Genomic DNA, 18,583 nt, shown 5'->3' on the forward strand with positions numbered 1-18,583 from the left:
TGCACCTGAGATTCTCTCTTTTATCTCTTGTATTCTGTTGCTGATGCTCGCATCTATGGCTTTAGATTTCTTTCCTAGGGTTTCTATCTCCAGCATTGTCTCACTTTGGGTTTGCTTTATTGTGTCTACTTCCCTTTTTAGGTCTTGTATGATTTTGTTCAATTCCGTCACTGTTTGGTTGTATTTTCCTGTGTTTCTTTTAAAGACTTTTACCTCTTTCTCTGTGTTCTCCTGTATTTCTTTAAGTGAGTTATTAAAGTACTTCTTGACATCATTTATCAGCATCATGAGATATGATTTTAAATCTGAGCCTTGCTTTTCAGGTGTGTTGGGGTATCCAGGACTGGCTGAGGTGGGAGAAGTTAGAGGTGAGAGTGCTAGGTTCTGATGATGGTGAGTGATCTTGGTTTCTGTTAGTTAGATTCTTACATTTGCCTTTCACCTTCTGGTAATCTCTGGAGTTAGTTGTTATAGTTGTCTCTGGTTGGAGCTTGTTCCTCCCTTGATTCTATTAGCCTCTATCAGCAAACCTGGGAATCTAGCTCTCTCCTGAGCCTCAGTGGTCAGAGTACTCTCTGCAGGCAAGCTTTCCTCTTGCAGGGAAGGTGCACAGATATTTGGAGCTTGGACCTGCCTCCTGGCTGAAGATGAAGCCCTGAAACAGGGCCTGTCCCAGAAGTTCTGTTGCTTCTGCCTGTCCCAGAAGCTGTGTCACTTCTGCAGTCTGCTCTCTCACCTGTGCAGACTAGTCTCTGAGGGATCCGGGTCCCAAGATGGCTCCCCCACCTGCTCTGGCAGAACCCTCCTAGGCAGACCTTGAGCCTATTTTTAAAGTGGGTGTTTTTTTCTGAAAGTGTGACTTTCTCTGACTGACAAGGAGTTAAGTAACTCAGGGCCTTTAACAAGAATTTGAGAGACATGAGAGAAAATAGCAAAGAGCTAAAATAATCACTTCTTTACTTAATCACCAGCTAGTTGACAGCTGTTGCTTATCTCTCTAGATGCAGTGTCTTCAGGCCTCCCAATAGAGAAGAGTTAAGTAAGGTAAATATTACTAATAGTAACCAGCAAATACTCTTGCAAAACCAAGTTTTACACCCAGAAAATGCCAATGCTACTACACATGAGTTCCAGAGAGAACTGGTGCCTGGCAGACTACCAGCAGATCTCCCCCTTTTTCTTGTAGAATATTATGAGAAACCCTTCCTCTCACTATCTCTAGCTGTGATAATAAACATTTAGAAAGTTTTACTCAGTAAACAAACAAACAAAGGATTTAATACTGTATGCCCACAATGTAATTTGAATAACCAAAAGTAATGTACCTTTAACAGCAACCTAAATTATAATACTATATTGCAATTAGGCTTGTTTTGAGAAAAGACTGCTGTTAAAGGGATTCCACACACAAAGGACCTTTATGGCCTTCAATCAAACCCCTCCACTTACAAATTAATCAGAGAATCCCAGGCAGAAAGGGACTCCAACACTGAGGTTATAAATATTCTACTCTATGAAGGTTCACATTTTTCTCAGAGGGAATCATGAGCCCCAAGTTCCCAACCATCCCCTCCTAATAAACCAACAGCAACCATAAGGGGTATCTCAACCCCTTATTTCAACAAAGCTGTATCTGATTATTATGTTCCACCATTCACCTGGCTTTCCTGACTTAGATGAAAGTGCTAGGGCTTTGTGGAACATAATGGTGCAGGTACACTTTAAATAACATACATTCAACAACATAAAGATTAGCGTATACTCTAAGGACACTAGTAGATTTACTTATGGTTTTCAGGTCCCATCTGTGGCCCTATATTTATCCTGGAGAAATATCCTATTCATCAACGTTCTGCCCTGTTATTAAAAGGGAGCATATTCTGACAGCAGTCCACTGAGAGGTAGAAGATTGTAACAAAAACATTTAGGGTAATGCTGTTTTTATCACAGATCAACAATGGAGGTAAAGTATCCCTGCCAGAATGAATGAGTGATCTAGATTCACAGGAATTCTAACTGTGCTTTCAGAAAAGGAATTGTGAATAAGTGAGTTTAGATAAGATCAGATATTGTTCAAGGTAAAGATTAAAATTCCACATCTTCTACTGTAGATAGACAATGACTTCCCTAATCCACCAATGTATATTCCTCCTTTCCAGAATGGAGAGCACTTATGATACAATATTTTACTAATTAATCTTGTTGTGTCCGGCCAGCGGCTCACATGTCTGGGTTCTAGTCTGGAAAAGCATCTTGGAAATCTGGAAGAGAAGAGGGGCTAGATGGTGGGAGAAAAAGATGTAGCTAAGACAGTCATTCTGATCAAAGCTCAATTTTACTATTCTGACACTCAGTTATGAAGCAGGGAGAGGGGCCCAATTCCCACCAAATCATCTTGGAGTAAGGTTGCAGGTGAACACATGATGGCTCTGGAACAGCAAAGTGGCAGGCTCCAGCAGTGGGCGTGACAGAACAATTGAGCGGCAAGCTCCACCCCTGAGCAAGCAGGTTTCAGGCTGGGGAGGGGAGGCTACATAATCTGTTTCAGATATTAAATGAAAGTTCAAGAAATTACAAATGGCACACCAGACAGTTAAAATGTAGCTGTATGTTTCATGGTTTCTAACAACTATAACGGGAGTAAGAAAACAGACCAATGAGGAAATGAGAAGTCAAAATTATGGGAAGCATAATTGGAGATAATCTTGATGACCAACAGAAGATGTAACAGAGGCTCAACCAGAAAAAAAAAAATGTTGCTTTAAGAGTTCAGAAACTGGCTAAATAAATAAATGAATAAATAAACTAAAATAGGTGATGGTAAACTGGTGGCCCCTTCATACTTTAGTCATTTTTCACTCTACTAATAATCCATAGAGACTATATATAGTCAAGAAATGAATGTGGTAGGTAGTGAAGGGGGAAATACATAGAGCTTTAGTAGTTTACAGGACAATGTAGCTACAACTTTATTCCTTCCACATTGGAAAAGATGGTATTATGGACATGGTAAATAGATTCTTCACTGGACTGAGCCTAATAGCAATATTTGGATGAACCTACCAGACCTCCTGACTCTCATTCAATAATTACAATTCACATGAAAGAGATGATTCCCCAAAATCATGGCACAACTGCAACGATTAAGGATCAAGCTCCTAGTAAGAGATAAACCTGAAGAACTAGATAACTTGCCTGGAACTATATACTCTTGTGATCCATTGGACAGCTTTGAAGCCTCCTCAAGAAAACTAACAAAATAGATATATACACAAGACAAGTAGCAAATTCATTGTTTCATCTGCTCCTTTTCCTTCTTGTTTTCTTCTCCATCCTTGAAACCAATTTGAAAGCAATGCATAGTTATCAATCAAAACTGTATCCTACCATCTCAATATAAAACTAACAATCTTCCCTAACATCTGAGAGTGTTTATATTTAGTCTAGTTCACAGGATAGTTATTCATTAATAGAAAATTCAACCCACCAACTCTATAAATAGCTTCAATCCTAACCTAGAGATGGAAGGTAGGCTTTGTCTTTTTTCCTCCATGTTCAATCTACAATTATCCTAGTACCAACCTAAATGTAGCCCAAGACAGCATGACTTTCCACAATAAATACTGCAGAGACTGCTCCTTTCGGAAGATAAATATTAATAACTTTTATATCCTCAGAACTATAGATATGATGACTGGAGAAATGGCTCATCCATAAAAAGAACCTGTCATTCTTACAGAGGACCCAAGTTCAGTTCCCAGAGCTTACATGAAGACTAATAATTATCTTAATTTAATTCCATGGCATCCAATGCCCTCTTTGGAACTCCATGGGAACTGCATACTCATAGTACATATATATGCAGATAAATACCTATATACATAAAATGACAATAAATCTAATTTAAAAACTACAAGTACATGCAAATGTATGCAGACTAAAAATATAATCCAAGTCCTTAAAGCTTAACAAAGCAATTCAACTGATGCTCCATTCCCCTTATTTTAAAGATTTGTTTATTTTTATATATGTGAGTATACACTGTACTGTCTTTAGACACACCAAAAGAGGGCATCAGATTCCATTACAGATAGTTGTGAGCCCCCCGTATGGTTGCTGGGAATTGAACTCAGAACCTCTGGAAGAACAGTCAGTGCTTCTAACTGCTGAGCCGTCTCCAGCTCCATTCCCCATTTGCCCATCTAGGGACCAATAAACATCCGTATAATCCTCCAACTCTGGAGATGATACTCCAGCTCCAGTTATCCCTCTACATCAGGACCCAAAACTCAAATAAAGTTATAGGCAATTTCCATGTCAAGTTATAACTACATGTTAGAAATTTTATTCCTTGGAAACTTCATTTCAATTACATAGTAAACCATAGCATTCTATAGGAAACTTATGTAGTATTCAGGTTATTCTTAAATTAAAATTACAGAAATTAATCATAGAAATAAAATTCAAATTATTGCATAAGAATTACTGCAAATGCTGATGCCTGAGAGAATAAGTCTAACCTTGAAACCACAGATATTTAAAGAGTATTCACCTATAAAGTCCTCACTGAATGGATGCTACTAGATGCCAAAAGAAATTTTATATACTGGGGGGAAAAAAACAGGTTTGAAACATAGGACATCTGAAAATGGCCCCTTTAACCTTTGACTGTGGCTATACTATTAGCAACTTAATCTGCCTTGGAAACGTATATATGTACTCATGTATTTATAATTAATGCCAACTTTTGTCATGAAACTTAGAAAATTTTCAGCTCTGCAGGATCATCCCTTACCTATGCCCCTCAGTCAACTGGATGAGAACATACACCTTTATTTATGTAATCCCTAATATAGACTAGCCCTAAAAAAGTCAGTCTTAGTTGTTCCTTTAGAAATTTTTGCCATATCTACAGTGCATTCTCCTTCTTGTAGGAATGGTAGGAATCACCACTAGAATTGGTAGGGCTAGAGTGACTTGGCTCCTCCTTCTCTTATGACCAGAGCATTTTATAAAGACCCTCTGATAGCCCACAATACTTGGATCAGAATATTGCTACCTTTCAAGACCACTTGTTGCGAGCCGACCCACGGCTCACATGGACTGGGTACACCTGGGTGGCAGGCCAGGGCTGAAAGACAGAAACTAGGCGGTAGAGAGAAAAATGGAGCTAAGTCAAGATTCCTGATCAAAGCTCAAATGTTTAATAGAAAACTGTGCTTATAAAAGGTGGGGGGAGGCCCATCCCCTGCTAATCCAATCTTGGAGCCTGGAACCAGCTGCAGGTGACTACATGCAGGATAGGGCGTAGTCTCTGGAATAGCTCGGGGGGCCTCTCAGCAGGTAGCAATATCTTGAAGGAGAACAGTGGCAATGGCTGAACAATAGTCATCTAGGCAGGAAGGCTCCACCCTAGGTAATCTCCTAGTGGCAGGTCAAAGTCTGGATCAGCCTGGTTCAGGCTAGGAGGGTTACATTCCCCCATCCACCGTTTATAATAATAAAAATAGCTGGACTGGGGCATAAAATTTATTTATGCTCTAAGTCCTGCCTGGGAGTTATGGTGGCTGGCAGCCATACCTGACTTAGGAAATCTTAGATCTTCCTGATACATCCAAAATCTGTCATGGAGGCTATGTAAAGCTTGTTTGTGTTTATTTCACACAATACATAGCTCCTTGGTGTATTATTAACAGCCATGGCCTCTTGGCATGTACCTCTGTCTTATATTGGTATGGTTCTGAGATATGGGTGCCAGTCTTTGACTGTCCGGTCCTCATAGCACACCTTATTCCCAATTCAGACCAGAGCCACAATATGTACTTAAAATGCTTCTTCATATAGATTAATAACTGCCGCCTGTGCTGTTGGAGGCAAGGCTGCACACCTGCTGCAGTCAAGCTGAAGGGCCTGAGTAACCTGCTTGAAAAACAATGGGAGACAGTGAAAAACAACAGTACAAAAGCATCTTTGGGGAAGTCCAGGTACTCCATTCAATTGCAAATTAGCAACAATTTGGCTTAGACTATGATTCTGGGTGTGAGGGATGTGGCTTTGGGAATCACTGAAAGGCTGTAACTTTTCCGGGAGAGGAGGCTGTGCTCCAAATTAACTTTTCGGCTAAAGAGGATTTTGAGCCACAATCAAGGTCAGAGACATACTTACTGGGAGATTCAGAATCTGTGTCCAGTAGACGAATGAATATATCAGGCAGCCATCGTGCTCCATCTACGTTTTGTGAAAAAACACAGACCGAGCCCCTTCCCCATATTAGGACCAAGTCTGGACCCTTCCACTCATTCGTTAATGGGTCCCTTCACTTTAACATGGCATAAGAACTAGAAGTAACTGGATGCCAGTGGTGATGCAGACTGACCTTTAACATTAGTTTGCACTCCAGCCCCGGGCTACCTTGCCAGCAGAGTCTTGCCCAACACCCTCAAGGGCCCACACAGGACTCCCCACGGGACCCTAAGACCTCTGGTGAGTGGAACACAGCGCCTGCCCCAATCCAATCCCGTGGAACCTGAGACTGCAGTACATAGGGAAGCAGGCTACCCGGGCCTGATCTGGGGACAAGCCCCTTCCACTTCACTCGAGCCCCGGGCTACCTTGCCAGCAGAGTCTTGCCCAACACCCTCAAGGGCCCACACAGGACTCCCCACGGGACCCTAAGACCTCTGGTGAGTGGAACACAGCGCCTGCCCCAATCCAATCCCGTGGAACCTGAGACTGCAGTACATAGGGAAGCAGGCTACCCGGGCCTGATCTGGGGCACAAGCCCCTTCCGCTCCACTTGAGCCCCGGGCTACCTTGCCTACGGAGTCGCCTGACATGGGCAAGGGCCCACACAGGATTCCACATGGGATCCTAAGACCTCTAGTGAGTGGAACACAACTTCTGCCAGGAGTCTGGTTCGAACACCAGATATCTGGGTACCTTCTCTGCAAGAAGAGAGCTTGCCTGCAGAGAATACTCTGCCCACTGAAACTAAGGAGAGTGCTACCCTCCAGGTCTGCTTATAGAGGCTAACAGAGTCACCTGAAGAACAAGCTCTTAACAGTGATAACTAAAACAGCTAGCTTCAGAGATTACCAGATGGCGAAAGGCAAACGTAAGAATCCTACTAACAGAAATCAAGACCACTCACCATCATCAGAATGCAGCACTCCCACCCCACCTAGTCCTGGGCACCCCAACACAACCGAAAATCTAGACCCAGATTTAAAAACATTTCTCATGATGATGATAGAGGACATCAAGAAGGACTTTCATAAGTCACTTAAAGAATTACAGGAGAGCACTGCCAAAGAGTTACAGGCTCTTAAAGAAAAGCAGGAAAACACAACCAAACAGGTAGAAGTCCTTAAAGAAAAACAGGAAAACACATCCAAACAGGTGATGGAAATGAACAAAACCATACTAGAACTAAAAAGGGAAGTAGACACAATAAAGAAAACCCAAACCGAGGCAACGCTGGAGATAGAAACCCTAGGAAAGAGATCTGGAACCATAGATGCGAGCATCAGCAACAGAATACAAGAAATGGTAGAGAGAATCTCAGGTGCAGAAGATTCCATAGAGAACATCGACACAACAGTCAAAGAAAATACAAAATGCAAAAGGATCCTAACTCAAAACATCCAGGTAATCCAGGTCACAATAAGAAGACCAAACCTACGGATAATAGGAACTGATGAGAATGAAGATTTTCAACTTAAAGGGCCAGCTAATATCTTCAACAAAATAATAGAAGAAAACTTCCCAAACATAAAGAAAGAGATGCCCATGATCATACAATAAGCCTACAGAACTCCAAATAGACTGGACCAGAAAAGAAATTCCTCCCGACACATAATAATCAGAACAACAAATGCACTAAATAAAGATAGAATATTAAAAGCAGTAAGGGAGAAAGGTCAAGTAACATATAAAGGAAGGCCTATCAGAATTACACCAGACTTTTCACCAGAGACTATGAAAGCCAGAAGAGCCTGGACAGATGTTATACAGACACTAAGGGAACACAAATGCCAGCCCAGGCTACAATACCTGGCCAAACTCTCAATTCCAATAGATGGAGAAGCCAAAGTATTCCACGACAAAACCAAATTCACACATTATCTTTCCACAAATCCAGCCCTTCAAAGGATAATAACAGAAAAGAAGCAATACAAGGACGGAAATCATGCCCTAGAACAAGCAAGAAAGTAATCACTCAACAAACCAAAAAGAAGACAGCCACAAGAACAGAATGCCAACTCTAACAACAAAAATAAAAAGAAGCAACAATTACTTTTCCTTAATATCGCTTAATATCAATGGACTCAATTCCCCAATAAAAAGACATAGACTAACAGACTGGCTACACAAACAGGACCCAACATTCTGCTGCTTACAGGAAACCCATCTCAGGGGAAAAGACAGACACTACCTCAGAGTGAAAGGCTGGAAAACAATTTTCCAAGCAAATGGACTGAAGAAACAAGCTGGAGTAGCCATTTTAATATTGAACAAAATCAAATTCCAACCCAAAGTTATCAAAAAAGACAAGGAGGGACACTTCATACTCATCAAAGGTAAAATCCTCCAAGAGGAACTCTCAATTCTGAATATCTACGCACTAAATGCAAGGGCAGCCACATTCATTAAAGACACTTTAGTAAAGCTCAAAGCACACATTGCACCTCACACAATAATAGTGGGAGACTTCAACACACCACTTTCACCAATGGACAGATCCTGGAAACAGAAACTAAACAGGGACACAGTGAAACTAACAGAAGTTATGAAACAAATGGACCTGACAGATATCTACAGAACATTTTATCCTAAAACAAAAGGATATACCTTCTTCGCAGCACCTCACGGGACCTTCTCCAAAATTGACCATATGATTGGTCACAAAACAGGCCTCAACAGATACAAAAATATTGAAATTGTCCCATGTATCCTATCAGACCACCATGGCCTAAGACTGATCTTCAATAACAACATAAATAATGGAAAGCCAACATTCACATGGAAACTGAATAACACTCTTCTCAATGATACGTTGGTCAAGGAAGGAATAAAGAAAGAAATTAAAGACTTTTTAGAGTTTAATGAAAATGAAGCCACAACGTACCCAAACCTATGGGACACAATGAAAGCATTTCTAAGAGGGAAACTCATAGCTCTGAGTGCCTCCAAGAAGAAACAGGAGAGAGCACATACTAGCAGCTTGACAACACATCTAAAAGCCCTAGAAAAAAGGAAGCAAATTCACCCAAGAGGAGTAGACAGCAGGAAATAATCAAACTCAGGGGTGAAATCAACCAAGTGGAAACAAGAAGAACTATTCAAAGAATTAACCAAACGAGGAGTTGGTTCTTTGAGAAAATCAACAACATAGATAAACACTTAGCTAGACTCACTAAAGGGCACAGGGACAAAATCCTAATTAACAAAATCAGAAATGAAAAGGGAGACATGACAACAGATCCTGAAGAAATCCAAAACACCATCAGATCCTCCTACAAAAGGCTATACTCAACAAAACTGGAAAACCTGGACGAAATGGACAAATTTCTGGACAGATACCAGGTACCAAAGTTGAATCAGAATCAAGTTGACCATCTAAACAGTCCCATATCACCTAAAGAAATAGAAGCAGTTATTAATAGTCTCCCAGCCAAAAAAAGCCCAGGACCAGACAGGTTTAGTGCAGAGTTATATCAGACCTTCAAAGAAGATCTAATTCCAGTTCTGCACAAACTATTTCACAAAATAGAAGTAGAAGGTACTCTATCCAACTCATTTTATGAAGCCACTATTACTCTGATACCTAAATCACAGAAAGATCCAACAAAGATAGAGAACTTCAGACCAATTTCTTTTATGAATATCGATGCAAAAATCCTCAATAAAATTCTCGCTAACCGAATCCAAGAACACATTAAAGCAATCATCCATCCTGACCAAGTAGGTTTTATTCCAGGGATGCAGGGATGGTTTAATATACGAAAATCCATCAATGTAATCCAGTATATAAACAAACTCAAAGACAAAAACCACATGATCATCTCCTTAGATGCAGAAAAAGCATTTGACAAGATCCAACACCCATTCATGATAAAAGTTTTGGAAAGATCAGGAATTCAAGGCCCATACCTAAACATGATAAAAGCAAACCAGTAGCCAACATCAAAGTAAATGGAGAGAAGCTGGAAGCAATCCCACTAAAATCAGGGACTAGACAAGGCTGCCCACTTTCTCCCTACCTTTTCAACATAGTACTTGAAGTATTAGCCAGAGCAATTCGACAACAAAAGGAGACCAAGGGAATACAAATTGGAAAAGAGGAAGTCAAAATATCACTTTTTGCAGATGATATGATAGTATATATAAGTGACCCTAAAAATTCTACCAGAGAACTCCTAAACCTGATAAACAGCTTCGGTGAAGTAGCTGGATATAAAATAAACTCAAACAAGTCAATGGCCTTTCTCTATACAAAGAGTAAACAGGCTGAGAAAGAAATTAGGGAAACAACACCCTTCTCAATAGTCACAAATAATATCAAATATCTTGGCGTGACTCTAACTAAGGAAGTGAAAGATCTGTATGATAAAAACTTCAAATCTCTGAAGAAAGAAATTAAAGAAGATCTCAGAAGATGGAAAGATCTCCCATGCTCATGGATTGGCAGGATCAACATTGTAAAAATGGCTATCTTGCCAAAAGCAATCTACAGATTCAATGCAATCCCCATCAAAATTCCAACTCAATTCTTCAACGAATTGGAAGGAGCAATTTGCAAATTCGTCTGGAATAACAAAAAACCTAGGATAGCAAAAAGTCTTCTCAAGGATAAAAGAACTTCTGGTGGAATCACCATGCCTGACCTAAAGCTTTACTACAGAGCAATTGTGATAAAAACTGCATGGTACTGGTATAGAGACAGACAAGTAGACCAATGGAATAGAATTGAAGACCCAGAGATGAACCCACACACCTATGGTCACTTGATCTTCGACAAGGGAGCTAAAACCATCCAGTGGAAAAAGACAGCATTTTCAACAATTGGTGCTGGCACAACTGGTTGTTATCGTGTAGAAGAATGTGAATCGATCCATACTTATCCTCTTGTACTAAGGTCAAATCTAAGTGGATCAAGGAACTTCACATAAAAGCAGAGACACTGAAACTTATAAGAAGTTTTATAAGAAACTTGTAAGAAGGACACATGCTCCACTATGTTCATAGCAGCCTTATTTATAATAGCCAGAACCTGGAAAGAACCCAGATGCCCCTCAACAGAGGAATGGATACAGAAAATGTGGTACATCTACACAATGGAGTACTACTCAGCTATTAAAAAGAATGAATTTATGAAATTCCTAGCCAAATGGATGGATCTGGAGGGCATCATCCTGAGTGAGGTAACACATTCACAAAGGAACTCACACAATATGTACTCACTGATAAGTGGATATTAGCCCCAAACCTAGGATGATACCCAAGATATAAGATACAATTAGCTAAACACATGAAACTCAAGAAGAATGAAGACTGAAGTGTGGACACTATGCCCCTCCTTAGAATTGGGAACAAAACACCCATGGAAGGAGTTACAAAGACAAAGTTTGGAGCTGAGATGAAAGGATGGACCATGTAGAGACTGCCATATCCAGGGATCCACCCCATAATCAGCATCCAAACGCTGACACCATTGCATATACTAGCAAGATTTTATCGAAAGGACCCAGATGTAGCTGTCTCTTGTGAGACTATGCCGGGGCCTAGCAAACACAGAAGTGGATGCTCACAGTCAGCTAATGGATGGATCACAGGGCTCCCAATGGAGGAGCTAGAGAAAGTACCCAAGGAGCTAAAGGGATCTGCAACCCTATAGATGGAACAACATTATGAACTAACCAGCACCCTGGAGCTCTTGACTCTAGCTGCATATGTATCAAAAGATGGCCTAGTCGGCCATCACTGGAAAGAGAGGCCCATTGGACACGCAAACTGTATATGCCCCAGTACAGGGGAACGCCAGGGCCAAAAAGGGGGAGTGGGTGGGTAGAGGAGTGGGGATGGGTGGGGATGGTGGACTTTTGGTATAGCATTGGAAATGTAAATGAGCTAAATACCTAATAAAAAATGGAAAAAAAAACATTAGTTTGCAAAAAATTTAGAACAAATAAAGCAAAAGCAAGATGTGCCTTTGGTGATCTTGGGGGATATAACTGCCCCTGTTTTGTTTTTAAAAGCCAATTTTTTAAAGTGCAATGAGCACGTTCAACTCTTCCTTGTCCCATGTGGTTATAAGGAATTCCAGTCTTATGTTTCATATCAAATTCCTTACAAAAATGAAGTAAATTTTGCTAGAATTGGAGTGCCCGTTATCTGCCTTAATAAGTTTAGGCAATCCCATAGCATTAATGGCTTGTAGGCAATGATCAACTGCATTTTGAGAGGCCTATCCAGAATATAGAGAAGCAAAAAGAAATCCTAAACAAGTGTCAATACAAACTTGTATATATTTTAATATTCCAAATTCTGCATAATGAGTTACAGCCATTTGCCAAATATGATTAGGCATAAGACCTCGTGGATTAACTTCTAAATGTGGCACTGGAGATAATGTAATACATTTAGGACATTGTTTTACAATCATTCTTGCCTGCTCCTTAGTGATCTTATGTAGGAGCCTTAAGGTATGGCTAGAGAGATAAAATTTTTCCTGATCACGTTTGGACAAAGCAATAGGATCTGAAATTAAGGCCTCTCCTATTAGAGCTGTATCGATGCATCATTGCCTGCTGCTAAACGTCCAGGAAGACCATAATGAGATCATATGTGGCCAATATAGAACGGATGTTTAGGGCAAGAATAATGTTTTGCAATTGTGAAAACAGGGATCCTGCTGGTGTATTAAAATTAAACGTACCACAGGTCTCCAATAAGGGTACCGATCGTGCAACATATAAACTATCAGTAAAAATATTGAAAGCATCATTCACAGACTGAAAGACATTCAGTACTGCTGTTAATTCTGCTAATTGAGCTGAGAGGCCAGGAGTCTTTATGATTACCTGTTGATTATTTATAAGATATCCAGCTTGCCCTTTAGAAGAGCCATCAGTAAACATCAGAACAGCATTGTGTAAGGGTTGTAAAGAGGTCATTAGGAAATATCACCTCATGTGCATTTAAAAATTTTATCAATCTATCTTGAGGGTAGTGGCTGTCTACAGTTTCTTTAAACCCTATTTGATCAAGCAACCAATCTGTACTGTGCTGCTTCAGCCAAGTGTCTTGACCTATGCTGTAAGGCTGAACAATAATATCTGGCTCTTTGCCAAAATAATTTAGTGCCTGCTTCCTTCCAAGGATAATCATCTGAGCTACTGCTTCATAATATGGCAAGATATTATGTTTAAGAGAAATACTCGAATGTATCCACATTAGAGGAGACTTTTGCCATAACAATCCTGTAGGCATATGAATCATATTAAAAATTAACAGATGTAAAGGCAAAGAGTAATCTATATAAGTGACAAATTGTTCTTCAATAGCTTTTTCCACTAGTTGCAAGGCCAGAAATCCTTCTGAGGTTAAAGATCTGGGGGGTGAGGGGGTGGGATCAGAACTCCCTTTAAGAATATCAAATAAAGCACCGGGCAGAGTGGGCTGACACCTGTCAGCTAACCATAAGACCAGCCACGGGACCTTAAGACCTCTGTGAGTGGATCACAACTTCTGTCAGGAGGCAGGTTTGAACACCAGATATCTGGGCACCTTCCCTGCAAGAGGAGAGCCTACCTGCAGAGAGTACTCTGAGCACTGAAACTCAGGAGAGAGCTAGTCTCGCAGGTCTGCTGATAGAGGCTAACATAAACACCTGAGGAACAAGATCTAACCAGAGACAACTATAACAACTAACTCCAGAGATTACCAGATGGCAAAAGGTAAACATAAGAATCTTACTAACAGAAACCAAGACCACTCACCATCATCAGAATGCAACACACCCACCCCACACAGTCATGGGCATCTCAACACACCCAAAAACCTAGACCCGGATTTAAAAGCATATCTCATGATGATGGTAGAGGACATCAAGAAGGACTTTAAGAACTCACTTAAAGAATTACAGGAGAACACTGCTAAAAAGGTAGAAGATATTAAAGAGGAAGCACAAAAATCCCTTAAAGTATTGCAAGAGAAATGACCAAACAGGTGATGGAATTGAATAAAACGATCCAAGACATAAAAAGGGAAGTAGACCCTATAAAGAAAACCAAAGTGAGGCAATGTTGGAGATAGAAAACCTAGGAAAGAAATCTGGAACTATAGATGCAAGCATCAGCAACAGAATATAAGAGATGGAAGAGAGAATCTCGGGTGCAGAAGATTCCATAGAGAACATCAGCACAACAATCAAAGAAAATACAAAATGCAAAAAGATCCTAACTCAAAACATCCAGGAAATCCAGGACACAATGAGAAGACCAAACCTACAGATAACAGGAATAGATAAGAATGAAGATTTTCAACTTAAGGGGCCAGCAAATATTTTCAACAAAATTATAGAAGAAAACTTCCCGAACCTAAAAAAAGAGATGCCCATAAACATACAAAAAGCCTACAGAACTCCAAATAGACTGGACCAGAAAAGAAATTCCTCCCGACACATAATAATCAGAAAAACAAATGCATTAAAGATAGAATATTAAAAGCAGTAAGGGAAAAAGGTCAAGTAACATATAAAGGCAGGCCTATCAGAATTACACCAGATTTTTCACCAGAGACTATGAAAGCCAGAAGATCCTGGATAGACTTTATACAGACCCTAAGAGAACACAAATGCCAGCACAGGCTACTATACCCAGCCAAACTCTCAATTAGATAGAAGGAGAAACCAAAGTTTTCCATGACAAAACCAAATTCACACATTATCTTTCCACGAATCCAGCCATTCAAAGGATAATAACAGAAAAAAAAAAGAACAAAAAAAACAATACAAGGACGGAAAACAGACCCCAGAAAAAGCAAGAAAGGAATCCCTAAACAAACCAAAAAGAAGACAGCCACAAAAACAGAATGCAATTTCTAAAAACAAAAATTATAGGAAGCAACAATTACTTTTCCTTAATATCTCTTAATATCAATGGACTCAACTCACCAATACAGAGACAGACTAACAGACTGGCTACACAAACAAGACCCAACATTCTGCTGCTTACAGGAAACCCATCTCAGGAAAAAGACAGACACTTACTCAGAGTGAAAGGCTGGAAAACAATTTTCCAAGCAAATGGTATGAAGAAACAAGCTGGAGTAGCCATTCTAATATTGAACAAGATCAAATTCAAACCCAAAGTTATCAAAAAAGGCAAGGAGGGACACTTCGTACACATCAAAGGTAAAATCCTCCAAGAGGAACAATCAATTCTGAATATCTATGCTCCAAATGCAAGGGTAGCCACATTCATTACAGAAACTTTAGTAAAGCTCAAAGCACATATTGAACCTCACACAATAATAGTGGGAGACTTCAACACACCACTTTCACCAATGGACAGATCCTGAAAAAAGAAACTAAACAGGGACACAATGAAACTAACAGAAGTGATAAAACAAATGGACTTAACAGATATCTACAGAACATTTTATCCTAAAACAAAAGGATATACCTTCTTCTCAGCACCTCATGGTACCTTCTCCAAAATTGACCATATAATTGGTCACAAAACAAGCCTCAACAGATACCAAAATATTGAAATCATACCATGCATTCTATCAGACCACCATGGACTAAGGCTGATCTTCAATAACTACATAAGTAATGGAAAGTCAACATTCACATGGAAAATGAGCAACACTCTTCTCAATGATACCTTGATCAAGGAAGGAATGAAGAAAGAAATTAAAGACTTTTTAGAGTTTAATGAAAATGAAGCCACAACATACCCAAACTTTTGGGACACTATGAAAGCATTTCTAAGAGGGAAACTCATATAGCTCTGAGTGCCTCCAAAAAGAAACTAGAGAGAGCACACACTAGCATCTTGACAACACATCTAAAAGCTCTAGAAAAAAAGGAAGCAAATTCACTCAAGTTAGTAGACAGCAAGAAATAATCAAACTCAGGGGTGAAATCAACCAAGTGAAAACAAGAACTATTCAAAGAATCAAACAAATGAGGAGCTGTTTCTTTGAGAAAATGAACAAAATAGATAAACCCTTAGCCAGACTCACTAGAGGGCACAGAGACAGCATCCTAATTAACAAAATCAGAAATGAAAAGGGAGACATAACAACGAACCCTGAAGAAATCCAAAACACCATCAGATTCTTCTACAAAAGGCTATACTCAACAAAACTGGAAAACCTGGACAAAATGGACAAATTTCTGCACAGATACCAGGTACCAAAGTTAAATCAGGATGAAGTTAATGATCTAAACAGTCCCATATCCCCTAAAAAAATAGAAGCAGTCATTAAGAGTCTCTCAACGCAAAAAAAAAAAAAAAAAAAAAAAAAAAAAAAAAGCCCAGGACCAGATGGGTTTAGTGCAGAGTTCTATCAGAACTTTAAAGAAGATCTAATCCCAGTTCTGCACAAACTATTCCAAAAAATAGAAGTAGAAGGTACTCTACCCAACTCATTTTATGAAGCCACAATTACTCTGATACCTAAACCAAAGAAAGATCCAACAAAGATAGAGAAATTCAGAACAATTTCTCTTCTGAATATCAATGCAAAAATACTCAATAAAATTCTCACTAACCGAATCCAAGAACACATTAAAGCAATCATCCATCCTGCCCAAGTAGGTTTTATTCCAGGGATGCAGGGATGGTTTAATATACGAAAATCCATCAATGTAATCCATTATATAAACAAACTCAAAGACAAAAACCACATGATCATCTCCTTAGATGCAGAAAAAGCATTTGACAAGATCCAACACCCATTCATGATAAAAGTCTTGGAAAGATCAGGAATTCAAGGCCCATACCTAAACATGATAAAAGCAATCTACAGCAAACCAGTAGCCAACATCAAAGTAAATGGTGAGAAGCTGGAAGCAATCCCACTAAAATCAGGGACTAGACAAGGCTGGCCACTTTCTCCCTACCTCTTCAACATAGTACTTGAAGTATTAGCCAGAGCAATTCGACAACAAAAGGAGATCAAGGGGATACAAACTGGAAAAGAGGAAGTCAAAATATCACTTTTTGCAGATGATATGATAGTATATATAAGTGACCCTAAAAATTCCACCAGAGAACTCCTAAACCTAATAAACACCTTCAGTGAAGTAGCTGGATATAAAATTAACTCAAACAAGTCAATGGCCTTTCTCTACACAAAGAATAAACAGGCTGAGAAAGAAATTAGGGAAACAACACCCTTCTCAATAGTCACAAATAATATAAAGTATCTTGGCGTGACTCTAACTAAGTAAGTGAATGATCTGTTTCATAAAAACTTCAAGTCTCTGAAGTAAGAAATTAAAGAAGATCTCAGAAGATGGAAAGATCTCTCATGCTCATGGATTGGCAGGATCAACATTGTAAAAATGGCTATCTTGCCAAAAGCAACCTACAGATTCAATGCAATCCCCATCAAAATTCCAACTCAATTCTTCAATGAATTAGAAAGAGAAATCTGCAAGTTCATCTGGAATAACAAAAAACCTAGGATAGCAAAAACTCTTCTCAAGGATAAAAGTACCTCTGGTGGAATCACCATGCCTGACCTAAAGCTTTACTACAGAGCAATTGTGATAAAAACTGCATGGTACTGGTATAGTGACAGAAAAGTAGACCAATGGAATAGAGTTGAAGACCTAGAAATGAACCCACACACCTATAGTCCCTTGATCTTCGACAAGGGAGCTAAAACCATCCAGTGGAAAAAAGACAGCATTTTCAACAAATGGTGCTGGCACAACTGGCGGTTATCATGTAGAAGAATGCGAATTGATCCATTCCTATCTCCTTGTACTAAGGTCAAATCTAAGTGGATCAAGGAACTTCACATAAAACCAGAGACACTGAAACTTATAGAGGAGAAAGTGGGGAAAAGCCTCGAAGATATGGGCACAGGGGGAAAATTCCTGACGAGAACAGCAATGGCTTGTGCTGTAAGATGGAGGATTGACAAATGGGACCTCATGAAACTGTGATGCTTCTGCAAGGCAAAAGATACAGTCAATAAGACAAAAAGGCCACCAACAGATTGGGAAAGGATCTTTACCTATCTTAAATCAGATAGGGGACTAATATCCAATATATATATATAAAGAACTCAAGAGGATAGCCTCCAGAAAATCAAACAACCCTTTTAAAAGATGGGGCTCAGAGCTAAACAAAGAACTTTCACACGAGGAATAACAAATGTCTGAGAAGCACCTGAAAAAGTGTTCAACATCCTTAATCATCAGGGAAATGCAAATCAAAAGAACCCTGAGATTCCACCTCACACCAGTCAGAATGGCTAAGATCCAAAATTCAGGTGACAGCAGATGCTGGCAAGGATGTGGAGAAAGAGGAACACTCCTCCATTGTTGGTGGAATTGCAA

This window comes from Mus musculus, chromosome 3 (assembly GCF_000001635.26).
Source record: "Mus musculus strain C57BL/6J chromosome 3, GRCm38.p6 C57BL/6J".
Classification (NCBI taxonomy): Eukaryota; Metazoa; Chordata; class Mammalia; order Rodentia; family Muridae; genus Mus; species Mus musculus.